The following is a 23,378-nucleotide window of genomic DNA, read 5'->3' on the forward strand; positions in this document are numbered from 1 at the left end:
ACCTACCCTAAACTATAATATTTAGTCTCCTTGGGGAGATGAGACTATGAATCCTTTCAGGTTGGAGCAATTAATGAGATGAGTGGCTGGAGATGTGAGAGACAAAGAGCCTCTGAGAAATCCCAGGGAAGTTTATTTTCCCACAATTTCCCCCCTTGTTCCGAGAAGAGTTTTAGGCTGCAATTCAGCCACTGTAACCAGTCCAAGGAAACTTGAAGTTGATGGGCACCAAATCCTTTTGGCTTGTCTTCGGCAAAGAGTCTGATGCTAGGAAGGATTGGGGGTGGGAGAAGATGGGGACGACAGAGAATGAGATGGCTGGATGGCATCACCGACTCGATGGACATGAGTTTGAATGAACTCCGGGAGTTGGTGATGGACAGGGATGCCTGGCGTGCTGTGATTCATGGGGTCGCAAAGAGTCGGACACGACTGAGCAACTGAACTGAACTGAGGCAACATTTTATCAGCAAGACCCTTATCTAGCAAAAGAAATTGGTCTCAGCTAAAGTCCCCCAAGTCTTAGATTCAGGCATCTAAGCAAGTCCCCCAAAACTTTCAGGACTATTTTAGGAAGCAGGTGGCTTCCTCCTTGGGGTTCCGTATTAACCTTTTCTACCGCATCCAGGGCATTGTAACGAAGCAAAATTTGTCACCCCAAAATGTGTCTCTTTGTCAAGAGGATGACTCTAGTCAGAGTATTTTTAAGAAGCAAAAGCCTCAAAGTCTTTCTTTTGACTACCTTCCTAACTGTTGAATAGTTTAGATAAAGCGGCTGGCCCAGGAAGAGAGCTACCAGAGATACCGAGAAAAGGATGTGGGCCAGCGGTGGTCAGGGGAACTGCAGATCTTTCCAGAGAGCTCCAAACACTTGCTTTTCCATCTCCGTGTGAATCACCTTCCTCCACTTTGAATTCCCAAACCACTACCCACAACATCCTCCTTTGTCTCTAACTGAAGATGGCATTGAAGGTGAGGGTTTCAACCATTCTGATGAGTTACTCAGGTTTTCTGGGACTCACCCATATGTACAGAAGTATATATGTTGTTAACCTTTTGTTTGCTTTTCTTCCTGTTAATCTGTCTCATGTTAAGTTGATTCTTAATTCACCAGATGAATCTAGAAGGGTGAAGTTTTTGCCCTCCTCAACAGCGCACACACCTGAGTCCAGGGAGCTATGCTAATTTACAGCTGGCACAGGCTTTGTCTCGTCTGCAAGGAAGAGATCTCTGGCAAACTGTGATCCATACAGCAGCACCAGCCAGTGAGCTGATGCTCACCTGAAGGCCTTAGACATAGGTCGGGTCATTGTGTTACCCAGCCGCACCGCTTCCTGCAGGATAGGCCGCTAAATCAGGAGATGAGTTGTTGGGGCAAGCAATAGCAACTTTGTTTGGAAAGCTGGTAGATCAAGGTAAAATGGTGGACTCATGTCCCCAAGAACCATCGTCGCTGGGTTAGAATTCAGGCTTGTTTTACACTAAAAGGGGAAAGAGTAAAGTCAAACCCTTCTTGGTTCCCATCAGCCTCTGAAGGTGTTGTGTTACTTCCCTTGCTGCAGTCACTGACAGCCTGCGGGTAGCCGGCCTGAACAAGGCCCCAAATGTTGGCCCTGGGAATGCCTTGTAAGTGCTGTTTCCTGTCCCACCACCCCTTAAGAGAGTCATAAAATGTTTACCAGGCCTTATTTGTTCTTCCTTGAGAAAAACACAGCAAATAACCCTTGGCTAGGTTTCTTGCTTTTTCCCCCAGATTTATGTAGGTATGTTTTCCTTATCTCTTAAAATAGATTAAGAATGTACTCCCTAATCTTTATAGCCTGCACACTAGATTTTCTTATCTCGTGAGCATTAGTTTAAATGCCAAGCTTGTCTTAGAAAGCAAACAAGCCTTTGTAATCTTCTATCGATGCAATAACTAACCTGGTAAATGACTTGGTATTTTTATGTACCCTGTTCCCTGTCTCACTTTGTATAAAAACCCTGGCCCTTTTCAATAAAGCCGCTGATTTGCCTCACGAGCATTCAGTCCTCTCGACCCCATTCTTTACTCCTTAATTCTGTTCTCAGGCTTCTACGTCGTTGCGGTCCGGACCTGTTCTCTTTGCCGGCTGGCACCGGCAGGTGGCGCCCGAACAGGGACTTGCTCGGACTACGTAGTCACAGCCGCGCGAACCATGAGTACCAGGGGATCCCGGAACATAAAATAAAAAGAGGTAAAGTTAAAAGTTTTTGTAAAGGGCGGAGAGGGTTTCAGTCGAGAGTATAAACTATGGGTCAAGGTAATAGTAGACAACATTTTGTAGCTATGCTTAAAACCATGCTAAAAGTTAGAGGGATAACTGTCGCTAAAAACAAATTAGAAAAGTTTCTATCATTTGTGGAAAAAGTTTGCCCCTGGTTCCCAGAAGATGGTACTGTTAATATTGAGACCTGAAAAAAGGTGGGGGAACAAATTCAGCAATATTATTCTTTACATGGAGCTGATAATGTACCTTTGGATGCTTAATCTCTGTGGACCTTAATTCGAGATTGCTTAAATCCTAAACATGAGAGTAAAAAACTAGAGGCCACATTAAAGGTCATTTTCAACAGGCCTACAACTTTGCCCACTGCCCCCCCCCCCCCCCCCCGCCTTGGAGCATATTAATGATACACCTAAAAAACCTCTTGCTCCATCCCTTTCTGGCTCCATCTCGGAGTCAAAATCTGCCAATCAGGCAGATTTAAAAGAAGCTGTGGCCCATCACTCTGAAAAAAACCCATGGGAAGTATTCACAGCTGAAAACACCATAAATACATCCCCTTTCTCAGAGATTAAAAAATTGCTTACCACTATAACTAAACGTCTTGATACCCTCAGTTTTAATTATCCCCCCCAACCTACGTTCCTCTCTGATCCTGCGCCCCCACAGCCTCCTTCAGTCACAGCAGGATTAGCTCCACCATCAATGGGTTTAATTAAGGAACCAGAAGCTCCTTTTTTGGTTCCCACTAACAAAAATCCGGCCCCTATTACCCAGACTCTCTCCCCTTTACAGCTCACCGTTCAGCAGGCGAGACAGCATGGACAGACGTTAAAAGGTTTTCCTATTTTATTCCCTGTCCTTGAGGATGCTCAACAGAAGAGATATTATGAGCCTCTACCATTTAAACAGATAAAGAAATTAAAACAAGCCTGTGCTCAGTATGGGCCAACTGCCCCTTTTACAGTGTCCATCATTGAAGCTTTAAATAGCCAATACTTGCCGCCCAATGATTGGACACAAGTATCTCGAGCCTGTCTCACAGGAGGAGATTATCTCTTATGGAATTCAAAATCTGGAAAACAATGTGGGATTTTGGCAAAAACAAAAACAAAAAAAAATGGGTTACAGATAAGCTTTAAAATGCTTATGAGAAAAGGGGTATATAGGGTCACTAATCAACAATTAAATTACCCCCCTGAGGCATATCCCCAGATTAATAAAGCAGCGTTAATTGCCTAAAAAACTGCCCACATCTAATAAAAAATCAAAAGATTTCTCAAAAATAAGGCAGGGCCCCGATAAACCCTATCAAGATTTCGTGGCTCGACTGCTAAAATCAGTCTCACAAGTCATAAGAGATGAAAAAGCCGGTATGGTAATAACTCGACAATTGGCCTATAACAATGCTAATTCTGCTTGTCAAGCGGCTTTGAGGCCTTACCAGAAAAAAGGGGGAATAGCCAACTACATTCGAATTTGTGCCGATATTGGGCCATCTTATATGCAAGGCTTAACCATTGCAGCTGCTTTGCAGGGAAAGACGGTAAAAGAAATCTTATACCAACAAGCTGCAAAAGGAAGAATCAAAAATAGAATTAATGGGCCCCCCCAGGAGTTGTTTTTCTTGTGGTAAGATGGGACATCGAGCCATACAATGCCCCCAACAACAAAAGGGGATACTTGACAAGAAAATGAAGGTCCCAAAATTTGCCCGAGATGTAAAAAAGGTCGTCATTATGCTAGAGATTGCAGGTCTAAAACTGATATCAATGGAAAAACTCTGGAGCCTATGTCGGGTAACTGGGTGAGGGGCCAGCCCCAGGTCCCAAAACAATGCTATGGGGCACTCCAGAAAAATCACCTAGAGATGATGGCAAACCTAGAGTTAGAGACCTCCACAGAGCTACCTCAGGCAGCGCAGGATTGGACCTCTGTTCCTCCTCCTATACAGTATTAACTCCAGAAATGGGCATGCAAGCCTTGCCCACCGGAGTTCATGGGCCGCTGCCTCAAAATGCAATAGGGTTATTATTAGAAAAAAGCAGCTAGACTATGAAAGGTTTGCAGATTGCCCCCGGAGTAATTGATTCGGATTTCACAAGAAAAATAAAAATAATGGCCTGCGCCCCCAAAATATCATCAGTATCCCCTCAGGACAGCAAATAGCTCATAGCTCAATTAATCATACTACTAACTATACCTATTGACAAAATTAAAACAGCTCAGCCTAGAGAGGGTGCTTGTTTTGGTTCCTCAGATGTATATTGGATTCAAAATATAAAAGAAACACGTCCTGAACTGGAACTTATTATTAATGGTCATAAATTTATTAGAATTCTAGATACTGGGGCCAATGTCTCAGTGATTTCTTTAGATGACTGGCCAAAAAATTGGGCAAAACAGGTAACTATATCCACTTTATGAAGAATAGGTAAATCCCATAATCCTAAACAAAGCTCTGAGTTGCTTCTGTGGAAAGATGCTGAGGGACATGAAGGACATATATAGCCCTATATTTTACCCAATATCCCGGTTAATTTATGGGGGCGAGATGTTATAAAACAAATGGGAGTCTATATTTTTACACCTAATGACACAGTAGGTCGGATGCCAATGGATCAAGGTTTATTGCCAAAGCAGGGATTAAAAAAAAACGGAAAAAGAAATCCATTGCATGATCAAATTAAGTCCTTGCCTCATCGATCAGGTCTTGGGTATTTTTAAGAGAGGCCATTGCATCTCCTGCGGCTCATGCAGATGCAATCGCTTGAAAAAGTGACGTCCCCATGTGGGTCAATCAATGGCCTCTTACAAAAAAAAAAAAAAAAATCATGGCCGCTAAAAAATTGGTGCAATAACAATTGGCACTTGGTCACATTGAGAGCTCTAACTCCCCCTGAAACTCTCCTATTTTTGTTATAAAAAAAAAATCTAAAAAATGGAGGCTGTTACAAGATCTCAAAAAAGTTAATAAAACTATGGTTGTTATGGGTCCTTTACAGCCTGGTTTACCTTACCCCATTGCTATCCCAAAAGGGACATTTAAATTAATTATCGACTTAAAAGATTGTTTGTATACTATTCCCCTAGCACCCCAAGACTGCCCCCAGTTCGCGTTTAACGTTCCCTCTAATAACTTCCAGCAACCCATGAAGCGTTATCATTAAAAAGTTCTTCCTCAGGGCATGGCTAATAGCCCTACTTTATGTCAAAAATTTGTTGCCAAAGATTTAAAAACCCACACGTTTAAAATATCCCTCACTGTATATGGTTCATTATATGGATGACATCTTGTTAGCCCATGATAATGAAAGTGTTTTATTATCTGCCTTTTCTGGTTTACAAGCAGATTTGCAACATTATGGTCTTCAAATAGCACCCAAAAAAATTCAGCGTAGTCCTCCATATTCCTATCTGGGATTCCGGCTGGAGGGGGAATGTTTTAAAGCTCAAAAATTAGAACTTCAATAAGATAATCTAAAAACACTTAATGATTTTCAAAAATTACTAGGAGACATTAATTAGATTCGACCTTATTTAAAAATTACTACAAGGAAACTAAAACCTTAAAGGACCAGCAGATCCGACCTCCCACAGATCATTAACTGATGAGGGACGCAAAGCATTACAGATAGTAAAAGAGGCTTTAGCCTCTCAAAACAGTTCCCGTTATAATTACACCAAAAAATGGAGATTATATATTTTTCCTTCCAAACACTCCCCTACTGCTGTTCTTTTCCAAGATTCCCCAGTGTATTAGATACATTTGCCTGCCTCCCCCGCCCGAGTACTAACTCCTTATTTCGACTCAATCAATTCCCTCATCGCCAAAGGTCGACAAGAGTCTCGGAAATTACTTGGTAGAGACCCTCATTTTATCTGCCTGCCTTATACTAAAGAGCAACAAAACTGGTTATTCCAGTTTGTTCTGTTCTGTTCTGTTCAGTCGCTCAGTCGTGTCCGACTCTTTGCGACCCCGTGGACTGTAGCCTACCAGGCTTCTCCGTCCATGGGATTCTCCAGGCAAGAATACTGGAGTGGGTTACCATTTCCTTCTCCAGGGGATCTTCCCGACCCAGGGATCGAACCCGGGTCTCCCGCATTGGAGGCAGACGCTTTAACCTCTGAGCCACCAGTTTAGTGATGCTTAAAATGCTGCCCTGGCTCATTTTGCTGGTCGCCTAAAAAATCATTTCCCAACATGAGTTTGTTTGCTAACCAACATGAGTTTGTTTTTCCCTCCACCGTTGTTAATCAACCTCTTGCAGACGGTGTAACTGTGTTTACTGATAGATCTTCAAATAAAAAAGCTACATATGTTGTCAGTAAACAAATTACCTCTTGGTTTACAGGCTGTACTTCTGTACAAAAAGTAAAACTTTGTGCCGTATTTGCTGTTTTGCAACAATTTCATTCTGAACCTTTAAATGTTTTTTCTGACAGTCACTATGTTGTTCAGGCACTTAATCAAGTAAAAACTGTTCCATTCATACACACTGTTAATTCTGTAATTCAATAGCTCTTTCGAGATATTCAAATCCTTTTACAGCATAGGACTTACAAATGTTTTTTTGGCCACATCAGAACTCATTCTGGCTTGCCTGGACCCCTGACGTCAGAAAATAAACTGGCTGATTCTGCTAATCATATCTTTCTTTCCCAAACACAAAAGGCAAAACAGTCTCATCGGCTTCATCATCAAAACAGTCATACCCTCAGGTTACAATTTAAAATCCCCTGAGAGACAGCCAGACAAATTGTTAAACGCTGTCCTGTCTGTCCTCAGTTTCTTTCTGTCCCTCACTACGGCGTTAACCCCCGGGGACTTCTGCCTAATCACCTCTGGCAAATAGATGTTATGCATGTCCTATCGTTTGAAAAATTAAAATATGTACATGTTAATATTGATACCTTTTCTGGTTACATTTTTGCTTCCTTACAGACTAAAAAAGCTGCTCGACATTGTATTGCACATTGCTTTGTGGCTTTTTCTGTTATGGACACTACTTAATTCATAAAAACAGACAATAGACCTGGCTAAGTTTCGCAAACGTTTCTTAATTTTTGTTCTCGTTTGTCCATTTCTCTAAAAACAGGTATTCCCTACAATCCTCAAGGATAAGGCATAGTAGAATGCGCCCATCAGACTCTAAAACATCAACTTTTAAAATTAGAAAAGGGGGAATTGTACCCCCTGACACCTTATAATTATTTGCATCATGCTCTTTTCATTCTTAATTTTTAAATTTTAGATTAAAAAAAAAAAAACGCAGCACAATGATTTTGGACGCCCATGACCTACAACAAACCCCTCGTAAAATGGAAAGACCCCATTTCTAAACAATGGCATGGCCCCGATCCTGTTTTAATATGGGGACGGGGGCATGTTTATATTTTTCCACAAGATGCCAAAGCGCCGCGCTGGCTCCCAGAGAGGTTGGTACGCTAGGCGAAAAACACACCTGACGGCTCAGATGAGGTGGCTACAAATAGGAAAAAAAAAAACGTCCTGCCGAGAAATCAACAATTACATAAATTTGTAGAGCAAGCAAGGCGTATTACAGTTAATACAACCCAACCACACGTTTCTCTATCCTATTTGGTGCTTGCACTAGCCTGTGCAGTAATAAATCAAGCATTTCCCCGAGCTGAAAAAAATGTTTTTCTATCCTGGGCTCATTCTTATGCTGATTTTCACAACAGCTCCGCCTGCTGGGTTTGTACTGCTATGCCTTTGTCTGTAGTCCATGGGTTTCCTTGGTGGGTATCCCCTATACAGCAAATACATTTTCCTGCAGTCTGTGACATTTTAACCCAGTATAAACAAACTCACAAAAGTCTCAACACTCTAAATATCTCTGCCCTTCCCGAGTGTAACGACACGGGTAATCAAAAGGCGAGTTCCTCGCTACAGTTCAACGTTAATGCGAGTTATAAGGCTGTTGAAGATACATACCGCACTTATTCTAATACCAACAAAAATAAGACTCGTACGAGTCGATTTTTTAGAAATTATTATCAGATCTGAAATGAGTACTTTTCAGTTCAGTTCAGTTGCTCAGTCGTGTCCGACCCTCCGCGACCCAATGAATTACAGCACGCCAGGCCTCCCTGTCCATCACCAACTCCCGGAGTACACTCAAACTCATGTCCACAGAGTCGGTGATGCCATCCAGCCATCTCATTCTCGATCGTCTCCTTCTCCTCCCGCCCCCAACATTTCCCAGCATCAGAGTCTTTTCCAGTGAGTCAGCTCGTCGCATGAGGTGGCCAAAGTATTGCAGTTTCAGCTTCAGCATCAGTCCTTCCAATGAACACCCAGGATTGATCTCCTTTACAATGGACTGGTTGGATCTCCTTGCAGTATAAGGGACTCTCAAGAGTCTTCTCCAACACCACAGTTCAAAAGCATCGATTCTTCGGCGATCAGCTTTCTTCACAGTCCAACTCTCACATCCAAACATGACCACGGGAAAAAAAATTGCCTTGATTAGACGGACCTTGGTTGGCAAAGTAATGTCTCTGCTTTTTAATATACTATCAAGGTTGGTCATAACTTTCCTTCCAAGGACCAAGCGTCTTTTAATTTCATGGCTACAATCAGCATCTGCAGTGATTTTGGAGCCCAGAAAAATTAAGTCTGACACTGTTTCCACTGTTTTTCCATCTGTTTCCCAAGAAGTGATGGGACCAGATGCCATGATCTTTGTTTTCTGAATGTTGAGCTTCAAGCCAATCTTTTCACTCTCCTCTTTCACTTTCATCAAGAGGCTTTTGAGTTCCTCTTCACTTTCTGCCATAAGGGTAGTGTCATCTGCATATCTGAGGTTATTGATATTTCTCCTGGCAATCTTGAATCCAGCTTGTGCTTCTTCCAGCCCAGCGTTCCTCATGATGTACTCTGCATAGAAGTTAAATAAGCAAGGTGACAATATACAACCTTGACGTACACCTTTTCCTATTTGGAACCAGTCTGTTGTTCCATGTCCAGTTCTAACTGTTGCCTCCTGACCTGCATACAGGTTTCTCAAGAGGCAGGTCAGGTGGTCTGGGATTCCCATCTCTTTCAGAATGTTCCACAGTTTATTGTGATCCACACAGTCAAAGGCTTTGGCATAGTCAATGAAGCAGAAATAGATGTTTTTCTGAAACTCTCTTGCTTTCTCCATGATCCAGCGGATGTTGACAATTTGATCTCTGGTGCCTCTGCCTTTTCTAAAACCTGCTTGAACATCTGGGATTTCACGGTTTACATACTGCTGAAGCCTGGCTTGGAGAATCTTGAGCATGACTTTACTAGCGTGTGAGATGAGTGCAATTGTGCGGTAGTTTGAGCATTCTTTGGCATTGCCTTTCTTTGGGATTGGAATGAAGACTGACCTCTTCCAGTCCTGTGGCCACTGCTGAGTTTTCCAAATCTGCTGGCATATTGAGTGCAGCACTTTCACAGCATCATCTTTCAAGACTTGAAATAGCTCACCTGGAATTCCATCACCTCCACTAGCTTTGTTCGTAGTGATGCTTTCTAAGGCCCACTTGACTTCACATTCCAAGATGTCTGGCTCTAGGTCAGTGATCACGTTATTGTGACTATCTTGGTCGTGAAGATCTTTTGTGTACAGTTCTTCTGTGTATTCCTGCCACCTCTTCTTAATATCTTCTGCTTCTGTTAGCTCCATACCATTTCTGTCCTTTATCGAGCCCATCTTTGCATGAAATGTTCCCTTGGAATCTCTAATTTTCTTGAAGAGGTCTCTTGTTTTTCCTATTCTGTTGTTTTCCTCTATTTCTTTGCATTGATCGCTGAGGAAGTCTTTCTTATCTCTCCTTGCTATTCTTTGGAACTCTGCATTCAGATTCTTATGTCTTTCCTTTTCTCCTTTGCTTTTCGCCTCTCTTCTTTTCACAGCTATTTGTAAGGCCTCCTCAGACAGCCATTTCGCTCTTCTGCATTTCTTTTCCATGGGGATGGTCTTGGTCCCTGTCTCCTGTACAATGTCACGAACCTCCGTCCAGAGTTCATCAGGCACTCTATCAATCAGATCTAGTCCCTTAAATCTATTTCTCACTTCCACTGTATAATCATAAGGGATTTGATTGAGGTTATATCTGAATGATCTAGTGGTTTTCCCTACTTTCTTCAACTTAAGTCTGAATTTCACAATAAATAGTTCATGATCTGAGCCACAGTCAGCTCCTGGTCTTGTTTTCGCTAACTGTATACAGCTTCTCCATCTTTGGTTGCAAAGAATATAATCAATCTGATTTCAGTGTTGACCATCTGGTGATGTCCATGTGTAGAGTCTTCTCTTGTGTTGTTGGAAGAGGGTGTTTGCTATGACCAGTGCATTCTCTTGACAAAACTCTATTAGCCTTTGCCCTGCTTCATTCCGTGCTCCAAGGCCAAATTTGCCTGTTACTCCAGGTGTTTCTTGACTTCCTACTTTTGCATTCTAGTCCCCTATAATGAAAAGGACATCTTTTCTGGGTGATAGTTCTAAAAGGTCTTGTAGTTCTTCATAGAACCGATTAACTTCGGCTTCTTCAGCATTACTGTTTGGGGCATAGGCCTGGATTACTGTAATATTGAATGGTTTGCCATGGAAACGAACAGAAATCATTCTGTCATTTTTAAGATTGCATCCAAGTACTGCATTTCGGACTCTTTTGTTGACCATGATGGCTACTCCATTTCTTCTAAGGGATTCTTGCCCACAGTAGTTGATATAATGGTCATCCGAGTTAAATTCACCCATTCCAGTCCATTTTAATTCACTGATTCCTAGAATGTCGACGTTCACTCTTGCCATCTCCTGTTTGACCACTTCCAATTTGCCTTGATTCATGGACCTAACATTCCAGGTTCCTATGCAATATTGCTCTTTACAGCACCGGACCTTGCTTCTATCACTGGTCACATCCACAACTGGGTATTGGTTTTGCTTTTGCTCCATCCCTTTATTCCTTCTATAGTCATTTCTCCTCTGAGCTCCAGTAGCATACTGGGCACCTACCGACCTGGGGAATTCTTCATTCAGTATCCTATCATTTTGCCCTTTGTTACTGTTCATGGGGTTCTCAAGGCAAGTATACTGAAGTGGTTTGCCATTCCCTTCTCCAGTGGACCACATTCGGCTGTGGTCCCTGTGAACAGATCGGCTAGTTTCCTGTGATTATGATTTCAGTGCGTCTGACCTCTGATGCCCCCTAGCAATACCTACCGTCTTATTTGGGTTTCTCTTACCTTGGTCGTGGAAAATCTCTTCACAGACGCTCCAGCAAAGTGCAGCCGCTAGACGCCGGCCCCGGCGGCGCAGACGCGACGCAAGAGACGCCAGCCCCGGCGGCGCAGACGTGACACGAGAGACGCTGGCCCCGGCGCAACGAACCACGCAAAGAGGTGCGGCCGTGAGGAGCTACCCCAAGCCTGAGGCCAGGGCTGGCGGCCGAGAGGAGCCACCCCACGTCCAACAGGCGGTCCAAGGTAAGGTACAGCGGCTGCACTTGAGTACTTTTAGATGACCCCCAAAAAAAGACAGTTACTGAGACAAGTGGACATTTGCTGAAAACAACAAAAACATCAACCCCGTTTTGGGAAAAAAGATTTTGGCAAACATTTGTTAAAACATTTGGGTATTACCCCTATTTCTATGTATAGTCAGGTGACTAATGTAACCTTTAATTATAATGCTCCCACCCTCTGGCCAAGATCCGACTGAAAAAACAGTCCCGGTATAAAATGGGTGGCTCCTAACGGGACAAAATGAATTTGTGGCTCTAATGTTTGGCCCTGGCTTCCCATTGGTTGAGTGGGACACTGTAGCCTTGGATTTGTATTTGCTCCTAGCCAAATCACTCGCTCTCCTATAAAAAACCCCGCTAATCTTCCCCTTTTAAAAACACGTTGGTCTCGAGCTGTGTTCCACTGGTATGATTATTTAGCGGCAGTATTTGTCCCTTCTATTAAAACAACAGATATAACGGCCCATGTAGACGCTTTAACAAATTTTACACAGCAGGCGTTACTAGACACAAAAAAAGACTATAAAAACATTAAATAAAAAACAAAAACAAATGCGTAAGGCTGTTCTACAAAACCAAATGGCCCTAGATATTCTTAAAGCTGCTCAGGGAGAGACCTGTGCTGTTATAAAAGTAGAGTGCTGTGTTTATATTCCTGATCTGTCCTCCAATATATCTGATGCTGTTGATGACTTACAGCATCAGATCAGATCTATGCAAGATCCCTCTCCCCCCTTTTGGAAACAAGTTAAATCCTGGTTCCATAGTAATTGGTAAAAAACCTTACTTATAATATGTGTAATTATACTTTGTCTCCTTTGTTGTAGACCATGTTTCCTGCAATGTATTATAAATTTAGTTACTAAAAAAATCATGATATTTTCACATATTACTAAAAAATGACTGCCTTTTGTCATAAAATAAAACAAAGAGGCTGGTCTTTTTTCTTTTCTTAATAAAAAAAAAAAAAAAAAAGGGAGAGATGCGGGGAGCCGGCCTGAACAAGGCCCCAAATGTTGGCCCTGGGAATGCCTTGTAAGTGCTGTTCCCTGTCCCGCCACCCCTTAAGAGAGTCATAAAATGTTTACCAGGCCTTATTTGTTCTTCCTTGAGAAAAACACAGCAAATAACCCTTGGCTAGGTTTCTTGTTTTTTCCCCCAGATTTATGTAGGTATGTTTTCCTTATCTCTTAAAATAGATTAAGAATGTACTCCTAATCTTTATAGCCTGCACACTAGATTTTCTTATCTCGTGAGCATTAGTCTAAATGCCAAGCTTGTCTTAGAAAGCAAACAAGCCTTTGTAATCTTCTATAGATGCAATAACTAACCTGGTAAATGGCTTGGTATTTTTATGTACCCTGTTCCCAGTCTCACTTTGTATAAAACCCTGGCCCTTTTCAATAAAGTCGCTGATTTGCCTCACGAGCATTCAGTCCTCTCGACCCCATTCTTTACTCCTTCATTCTTTTCTCAGGCTTCTACGTCGTTGCGGTCCAGACCTGTTCTCTTTGCCGGCTGGCACCAGCAACAGCCGGGCTTGGTCAGGATGTTTCCTCGGAGCTAAACACAGGTGCTTTATCTTAATGCTCATTGTGTGGGAAGCGGGGCTCCCAGTGCTGAGCCGCTGTGTGTGATTGAAGCTCACAGACAACAGCCCTGTAGTGGTGCACGCGTAAGAGAACACAGAAGGGTCTTCCCTGTTACAGTTGTTCACTCCAGAAGAAGTCAGAGACAGGTTTCATAGTGCCTTCCGTTGAATAAAAATCATGGAGTCAGTCCAGTTCAGTTCAGTTCAGTCGCTCAGTCGTGTTCGACTCTCCGCGACCCCATGAATCACAGCACGCCAGGCCTCCCTGTCCATCACCAACTCCTGGAGTTCACTCAAACTCATGTCCACAGAGTCGGTGATGCCATCCAGCCATCTCATTCTCTGTCGACCCCTTCTCCTCCCGCCCCCAACCTTACCCAGCATCAGAGATTTTTCCAGTGAGTCAACTCGTTGCATGACGTGGCAAAAGTATTGCAGTTTCAATACAGATGTCCTTCCAGTGAACACCCAGGATTGATCTCCTCTAGAATGGACTGGGTGGATCTCCTTGCAGTACAAGGGACTCTCAAGAGTCTTCAACACCACAGTTCAAACGCATCAATTCTTCGGCGATCAGCTTTCTTCACAGTCCAACACTCACATCCATACATGACCATGGGAAAAACCATTGCCTTGACTGGACGGACCTTGGTTGGCAAAGTAATGTCTCTGCTTTTTAATATGCTATCTAGGTTGGTCATAACTTTCCTTCCAAGGAGTAAGCGTCTTTTAATTTCATGGCTGCGATCAGCATCTGCAGTGATTTTGGAGCCCAAAAAAATAAAGTCTGACACGGTTTCCACTGTTTCTCCATCTATTTCCCAAGAAGTGATGGGACCAGATGCCATGATCTTTGTTTTCTGAATGTTGAGCTTCAAGCCAACCTTTTCACTCTCCTCTTTCACTTTCATCAAGAGGCTTTGGAGTTCCTCTTCACTTTCTGCCATAAGGGTAGTGTCATCTGCATATCTGAGGTTATTGATATTTCTCCCAGCAATCTTGATTCTAGCTTGTGTTTCTTCCAGCCCAGCGTTCCTCATGATGTACTCTGCATATAAGATAAATAAGCAAGGTGACAATATACAGCCTTGACGTACTCCTTTTCCTATTTGGAACCTATTGCCAAATTCAGACTTAAATTGAAGAAAGTAGGGAAAACCGCTAGACCATTCAGATATGACCTAAATCAAATCCCATATGATTACACAGTGGAAGTGAGGAATAGATTTAAGGGACTAGATCTGATAGAGTGACTGATGAACTCTGGACGGAGTTTCGTGACATTGTACAGGAGACAGGGACCAAGACCATTCCCATGGAAAAGAAATGCAAAAGAGCAAAATTGCTGTCTGAGAAGGCCTTACAAATAGCTGTGAAAGAAGAGAAGCGAAAAGCAAAGGAGAAAAGGAAAGATAAAAGCATCTGAATGTAGAATTCCAAAGAATAGCAAGGAGAGATAAGAAAGCCTTCCTCAGTGATCAATGCAAAGAAATAGAGGAAAACAAAAGAATAGGAAAAATAGATCTCTTCAAGAAAATTAGAGATTCCAAGGGAACATTTCATGCAAAGATGGGCTCGATAAAGGACAGAAATGGTATGGAGCTAACAGAAGCAGAAGATATTAAGAAGAGGTGGCAAGAATACACAGAAGAACTGTACAAAAAAGATCTTCACGACCAAGAGAGTCACAATAACGTGATCACTGACCTAGAGCCAGACATCTTGGAATGTGAAGTCAAGTGCGCCTTAGAAAGCATCAGTACGAACAAAGCTAGTGGAGGTGATGGAATTCCAGTTGAGCTATTTCAAATCTTGAAAAATGATGCTGTGAAAGTGCTGCACTCAATATGCCAGCAAATTTGGAAAACTCAGCAGTTGCCACAGGACCGGAAAAGGTCAGTCATCATTCCAATTCCAAAGAAAGGCAATGCCAAAGAATGATCAAACTGCCGCACAATTGCACTCATCTCCCACGCTAGTAAAGTCATGCTCAAAATTCTCCAAGCCAGGCTTCAGCAATATGTGAGCCGTGAAATCCCAGATGTTCAGGCAGGTTTTAGAAAAGGCAGAGGCACCAGAGATCAAATTGCCGACATCCGCTGGATCATGGAGAAAGCAAGAGATTTCCAGAAAAACATCTATTTCTGCTTCTTGACTATGCCAAAGGCTTTGACTGTGTGGATCAAAATAAACTGTGGAACATTCTGAAAGAGATGGGAATCCCAGACCACCTGACCTGCCTCTTGAGAAACCTGTATGCAGGTCAGGAAGCAACAGTCAGAACTCTACATGGAACAACAGACTGGTTCCAAATGGGGTCAGTAATCCTCCATAATTTGAGCAAACTCCATGAGATAGTGATGGACAGGATAGCCTGGTGCACTGCAGTCCATGTAGTTGCAAAGAGGTGGACATGACTTAGTGACGGGATGACAGCAGTGCTCCCTAAAGAGCTCTCTGAAACAGAGCCAGGAGGCCATTAAGGAGGGTGACACATGCACGTCTCAGCCTGGAGGGAGTCTGAGCTTCAGATCATTTATTTTCCACTTTGAAGTCCTCCAGAACATCTGCCAGAAATTCAAGCTACTTCTCGGACCACCCCTGCCCTGTATATCTTGTGATTCCGTAAGGCCAAATATTTCCTGACTCGTATGAGCATCACAGTTCTTTCTCATCAGGCAGTTTTTGACAACCTGTGGCTTTTTGTCTCTGTAAGCCCTCGCTTCTCTTTCTCAGAAGACTTTCATATTTAACCTGAATCTCTTTCTTGAATTGCACTTTTTTTTCATTTCAGTTACAGATTTAAATACTAATCATATCTGAAATATATCTTCAGAAAAACATCAAAACTGATATTTGACCAAACAGCTGGGGTCATAAGAACCAAATCGACACATAAATTAACCCTCACACTAGCCAGTTATTTTAACTCTCAATCTTAAGGAGAATATTGAAATCGTCTAGTGTTTCTCCAGTGCTTGGCTGGGTTTTGTGGAGAACCTAGCACATAACTTATACGTTGCCTCCTGTCTTTCTGCAGGACTTGGTTAGAGTTTGTTACCCAACCAAACTCGAGTCCATTTGCCCAATGCACAGTCAGACCAATCTGCTGACACCAGGTTGTGATGAAGGAAATTGTGGTGTTTATTCCAAGGTGCCCAATGCGGGGACAGGCAAGGAGAACAGAGGGCTCCTTCTCCAAAGACACAAGCTCTCTGATGGCTTCCAGGGAAGGGTTTTATTGTTGCCGTTGATGATGTTTTTAATGTCAGTGACTTATTGTTAAAGCAGGGCAAGCTTCAAAATGTTGCACAGCGTATTTGCAGTAGGGATAAACAGCTAGATATAGACACACATAAACTCACACACAGGAGTAGGTATAGAGATAGCTGCTGCTGCTGCTGCTAAGTCACTTCAGTCGTGTCCGACTCTGTGTGACCCCATAGACGGAAGCCCACCAGGCTCCCCCATCCCTGGGATTCTCCAGGCAAGAACACTGGAGTGGGTTGCCATTTCCTTCTCCAATGTGTGAAAGTGGAAAGTGAAAAGTGAAAGTGAAGTCGCTCAGTCATGTCCCCGACCCTTAGCGACCTCACGGACTGCAGCCTACCAGGCTCCTCCATCCATGGGATTTTCTAGGCAAGAGTACTGGAGTGGCTTGCCATTGCCTTCTCCATACAGATAGCAGTATAGAAAAATATGTCCCCAAGTTTTATGTTAAACAGTTAATGTTTTCTTTCCAAGGAGGGTAGGCTGGTTTATGAGAGAATTAGCAAAATCTTAAACCTTTCCCGATAGAGTATTTTTGAAAAAATAAATGCAGTTCTTGATAACGTACAATGAAGAAAAATATGCGATTTAGGTTTCCTAAGGACAGACCCATTTTTCAAAATACTTATTTTCTGTTGGAGTAGAGCCAGTGGACGAAAGGGTGATAGTTTCAGCAGTGATAATTACGCAGCGAGTGACTCCGCCATATTCACACATGGATCTCTTCTCTCCCAAATCAGGGGAGGGCTTTGAAAGGCAACGTTAGGGGTACGGGTGTGAGGTGCCCGACAGCTGGTGTACCTCCTTCTGGACTGGTTGGTGGTGAGCTAACTGGGTGGTTTTAGGAGTCAGTATCATCAACCGTGACCAGGTTTCAACTGGTCTGGGGTCAGCATAGGTGTAGCCAACATGCAGTTAACTTCTTCTACCTGGTGTGGGTGTCAGTATCTGCAGAAGAACTCACGGATATGGCTCAGGAAGTTCTCTGCAGCCCTTGAGGAAGAATCAAAGGTCCTTGACTTTGGTTGAAGGTTTAGCTTGTTATTTTGTCTCGCTCCACTGTTTTCATTTGTTTCAGCATCTTCTCTCTTCTTTGATTACGTTTGCTCTTTGGGACTCTGGCAAAGCCTTGGAGGCTAAAGCTTTTCTACAAACAAGTGGGAGGGGCCATGGGGAGGAACCCACAGGGTCCAACTCCATTCCCATTAGTTCTTCTTTTTAGTGTGTCCTCCTTTATTTTTAAGATTCAAGCGGCGGAGGGAAGGTGCCTGGTTAGGAGCTTTTCACTCCTATCTCACCTAGGCTGAGAAGTCTACAAAAATTAGGAGTATGGGATTAACAGGTTCAAACTACTAGGTATAAAATAGATAAGCAATGAAGATACACTGTGTACAAGGAATTATACCCGTATTTATAATAAACTGTATTGGAGTAAAATCTGCAAAAATACTGAATCACTATGCTGTAGAACTGACACTAACACAATATTTTAAACCAACTATAGTTCCATTTTAAAACTTAAAAAAAAAAACACATAATTTAAATGTTGAAAAAAAAATCTCTCTTCTTGAAATAATCTGTGTGTCATATTCCCCCATCTCAGATATTCAGTGTGTATCATGTCCTTCAAAAGCCACACAACCAAAGCCAACCAATTTCAGAGTCTTGTCTCTGCGCTGGATGTTACAGATGCAAAAACAAACAAAATGTGGCTTCTCCTTTCTTGTTGGTTGTTACTGGTTGTCACTGCGCCATGATCTTAGTTTTTTGAACGTTGAGTTTTAATCAACTTTTCCACTCTCCTCTTTCATTTTCATCAAGTCTCTTTTGTTCTTCACTGTCTGCCATAAGGATGGTGTCATCTGAGTATCTGAGGTTACTGATATTTCTCACCGCAATCCTGAACCCAACATGTGCTTCCTCCAGTCTGGCATTTGGCAAAATGTACACTGCATAGAAGTTCAATAAGCAGGGTGACAATGCACAGCCTTGATGTGCTTCTTTCCCAATTTGGAACATTGAGGTGCTTGCATCTTTTGAAATTATGGTTTTCTCTGGATATATGCCAACGAACCACACAAAGAGGTGCGGCCGTGAGGAGCTACCCCACGCCTGAGGCCAGGGCCGGTGGCCGAGAGGAGCTACCCCACGTCCAACAGGCGGTGGCTGCGTGGGCGCAGGAGGGCTGAGAGGAGCTACTCCGTGTTCAAGGTCAGGAGGGGCGGCCTTGAGGAGATACTACTCGTCCAAGGTAAGGTACAGCGGCTGCAATTTGCTGAAGCGGCTGTGAAGAGATTTTCCACGACCAAGGTAAGAGAAACCCAAATAAGACGGTAGGCATTGCTAGGGGGCATCAGAGGGCAGACAAACTGAAATCATAATCACAGGAAACTAGCCGATCTGATCACAGGGACCACAGCCGAATGTGCTCAACTAGAGAAGGGAATGGCAAACCACTTCAGTATACTTGCCTCGAGAACCCCATGAACAGTAACAAAGGGCAAAATGATAGGATACTGAATGAAGAATTCCCCAGGTCGGTAGGTGCCCAGTATCTTACAGGAGCTCAGAGGAGAAATAACTATAGAAGGAATAAAGGGATGGAGCAAAAGCAAAACCAATACCCAGTTGTGGATGTGACCAGTGATAGAAGCAAGGTCCGGTGCTGTAAAGAGCAATATTGCATAGGAACCTGGAATGTTAGGTCCATGAATCAAGGCAAATTGGAAGTGGTCAAACGGGAGATGGCAAGAGTGAACGTCGACATTCTAGGAATTAGTGAATTAAAATGGACTGGAATGGGTGAATTTAACTCGGATGACCATTATATCTAATACTGTGGGCAGGAATCCCTTAGAAGAAATGGAGTAGCCATCATGGTCAACAAAAGAGTCCAAAATGCAGTACTTGGATGCAATCTTAAAAATGACAGAATGATTTCTGTTCGTTTCCAAGGCAAACCATTCAATATTACAGTAATCCAGGCCTATGCCCCAAACAGTAATGCTGAAGAAGCCGAAGTTAATCGGTTCTATAAAGACTTACAAGAGTAGGAAGTCAAGAAACACCTGGAGTAACAGGCAGATTTGGCCTTGGAGCATGGAATGAAGCAGGGCAAAGGCTAATAAAGTTTTGTCAAGAGAATGCACTGGTCATAGCAAACACCCTCTTCCAACAACACAAGAGAAGACTCTACACATGGACATCACCAGATGGTCAACACCGAAATCAGATTGATTATATTCTTTGCAACCAAAGATGGAGAAGCTGTATACAGTTAGCGAAAACAAGACCAGGAGCTGACTGTGGCTCAGATCATGAACTCCTTACTGCGAAATTCAGACTTAAATTGAAGAAAGTAGGGAAAACCACTAGACCAGTCAGATATGACCTCAATCAAATCCCTTATGATTATACAGTGGAAGTGAGAAATAGATTTAAGGGACTAGATCTGATAGATAGAGTGCCTGATGAACTCTGGACGGAGGTTCGTGACACTGTACAGGAGACAGGGACCAAGACCATCCCCATGGAAAAGAAATGCAGAAGAGCGAAATGGCTGTCTGAGGAGGCCTTACAAATAGCTGTGAAAAGAAGAGAGGCGAAAAGCAAAGGAGAAAAGGAAAGATATAAGCATCTGAATGCAGAATTCCAAAGAATAGCAAGGAGAGATAAGAAAGACTTCCTCAGCAATCAATGCAAAGAAAAAGAGGAAAACAACAGAATAGGAAAAACAAGAGACCTCTTCAAGAAAATTAGAGATTCCAGGGGAACATTTCATGCAAAGATGGGCTCGATAAAGGACAGAAATGGTATGGAGCTAACAGAAGCAGAAGATATTAAGAAGAGGTGGCAGGAATACACAGAAGAACTGTACAAAAAAGATCTTCACGACCAAGATAGTCACGATAACGTGATCACTGACCTAGAGCCAGACATCTTGGAATGTGAAGTCAAGTGGGCCTTAGAAAGCATCACTACGAACAAAGCTAGTGGAGGTGATGGAATTCCAGGTGAGCTATTTCAAGTCTTGAAAGATGATGCTGTGAAAGTGCTGCACTCAATATGCCAGCAGATTTGGAAAACTCAGCGCTGGCCACAGGACTGGAAGAGGTCAGTCTTCATTCCAATCCCAAAGAAAGGCAATGTCAAAGAATGCTCAAACTACCGCACAATTGCACTCATCTCACACGCTAGTAAAGTCATGCTCAAGATTCTCCAAGCCAGGCTTCAGCAGTATGTAAACCGTGAAATCCCAGATGTTCAAGCAGGTTTTAGAAAAGGCAGAGGCACCAGAGATCAAATTGCCAACATCCGCTGGATCATGGAGAAAGCAAGAGAGTTTCAGAAATACATCAATTTCTGCTTCATTGACTATGCCAAAGCCTTTGACTGTGTGGATCACAATAAACTGTGGAACATTCTGAAAGAGATGGGAATCCCAGACCACCTGACCTGCCTCTTGAGAAACCTGTATGCAGGTCAGGAGGCAACAGTTAGAACTGGACATGGAACAACAGACTGGTTCCAAATAGGAAAAGGTGTACGTCAAGGTTGTATATTGTCACCTTGCTTATTTAACTTATATGCAGAGTACATCATGAGGAACGCTGGGCTGGAAGAAGCACAAGCTGGAATCAAGATTGTGGGAGAAATATCGATAACCTCAGATATGCAGATGACACTACCCTTATGGCAGAAAGTGAAGAGGAACTCAAAAGCCTCTTAATGAAAGTGAAAGAGGAGAGTGAAAAGGTTGGCTTGAAGCTCAACATTCAGAAAACAAAGATCATGGCATCTGGTCCCATCACTTCATGTGAAACAGACGGAAAAACAGTGGAAACAGTGTCAGACTTAATTTTTCTGGGCTCCAAAATCACTGCAGATGCTGATTGTAGCCATGAAATTAATAGACGCTTGCTCTTGGAAGGAAAGTTATGATCAACCTTGATAGTATATTAAAAAGCAGAGACATTACTTTGTCAACCAAGGTCCGTCTAGTCAAGGCAATTGTTTTTCCCATGGTCATGTATGGATGTGAAAGTTGGACTGTGAAGAAGGCTGATCGCCGAAGAATCGATGCTTTTGAACTGTGGCGTTGGAGAAGACTCGAGAGTCCCTTATACTGCAAGGAGATCCAACCAGTCTATTCTAAAGGAGATCAATCCTGGATGTTCATTGGAGGGACTGATGCTAAAGCTGAAACTGCAATACTTTGGCCACCTCATGCGACGAGTTGACTCACTGGAAAAGACTCATATGCTGGGAAAGGTTGGGGGGCGGGAGGAGAAGGGGACGACGGAGAATGAGATGGCTGGATTGCATCACCGACTCTGTGGACATGAGTTTGAGTGTACTCCGGAAGTTGGTGATGGATAGGGAGGCCTGGCGTGCTGTGATTCAGGGGGTCGCGGAGAGTCAGACACGACTGAGCGACTGAACTGAACTGGACTGAAATGAACTGCATATATGCCCAGGAGTGGGACTGCTGAATCATATGGCACAAGTATATTTAGTTTTTAAAGAAACTTCCATAGAGTTCTCCACAGTGGGTGTACCTAGTTACATTCCATAAGCTGTGTAGGAGGGTTCCCTTTTCTCCACACTCTCGCCAGCATTTATTATTTGTAGATTTTTTGATGGTGGCTATTCTGAATGGTGTGAAATGATACCTCATTGCAGTATTTCTGCATTTCTCTAATTATTAGTGATGTGGAGCATCCTTTCTGAGCATCCGCTCATGTGCTTTATGATCATCTGTCAGTATTCCATACAGAAAAATCTACTTAGATCTTAAACTCATTTACTGATTGGGTTGTTGTATTTTGATATGTAGCTCCCTGAGCTGATTGAATATTTTTGAGATTACTCCTTTGTCATTTGCATCATTTCCCAATACTGTCCCCCATTCTGTGGGTTCTCGTCTGTCTTGTTTATGATTACCTGTGCTGTGAAGAAGCAAAGTTTAATTAGATCCCATTGGCTTATTTTTGCTATTATTTTCATTCCTCTAAGAGGTGGGTCAAAAAAGATACCGCTGTGGTTTATGTCAGAGAGTGCTCTGGCTATGTTCTCCTCTAATAGTATTGTGGCATCTGTCCTTATATTTAGGTCTTTACTTTGAGTTTATTTTTGTGTATGGTGTTAGGGAGTATTCTGATTTCATTCTTATGCTTGTAGCTGTCCATTTTTATCAGCACCACTTACTGAAGAGGCTGTCTTTTCTCCATTGTATAGTCTTGCCTCCTTTGTCCTAGATTACTTGACCCTAGGTGCATTGGTTTCTCTCTGGACTTTGTATCTTGTTCCATTGCTCTATGCAATATATTTCTGTTTTTGTGCCAGACTACTTTAGCATGTAGTCTGAAGTCAGGGAACCTGATTCTGTCAGCTCTTGCTTTTTTTTCCTCAAGATTGCTTGGGTGTTTGCAGTCTTTTTTTCCCATTCACACTGTAAAAGTTTTTGTTCTAGTTCTGTGAAAAACACCATTGGGAAGGTGATGCATTCAATCTGCAGATTGCTTTGGGTAGGATAGTTATTTTGACAGCAGGAAACAATTTGTTCAAGGTAGTTCTAGAAAAGGATAGCATCTTAAACCATTCATATGGTCTGTCTGCTCCCCTTTCTTTTGCTACATTTTTGTGTGATGTGGGTCAAAATGAGAAGCAGACAGGAAAATAGTTGCCTCTCCTGGTATGTTGTAACATTGTGGAATATGAAAATATAAGTCAAACACAGAGACAGC

General features: G+C 42.7%; 1 long non-coding RNA gene and 1 pseudogene across 1 annotated transcript in view; one reads left to right on the forward strand and one right to left on the reverse strand.

The window, feature by feature from the left end:
* LOC148775505 (ankyrin repeat domain-containing protein 26-like) overlaps positions 1–23,378 on the forward strand; it is a 180,123-nt pseudogene that overhangs the window by 70,618 nt on the left and 86,127 nt on the right.
* LOC129544163 (uncharacterized) overlaps positions 1–23,378 on the reverse strand; it is a 32,341-nt gene that overhangs the window by 310 nt on the left and 8,653 nt on the right. The gene's annotated exons all lie outside the window — the stretch shown is intronic.

This window comes from Moschus berezovskii, chromosome 15, assembly GCF_049115385.1.
Source record: "Moschus berezovskii isolate FMDL1 chromosome 15, NW_MosBer_1.0, whole genome shotgun sequence".
Taxonomy (NCBI): domain Eukaryota; kingdom Metazoa; phylum Chordata; class Mammalia; order Artiodactyla; family Moschidae; genus Moschus; species Moschus berezovskii.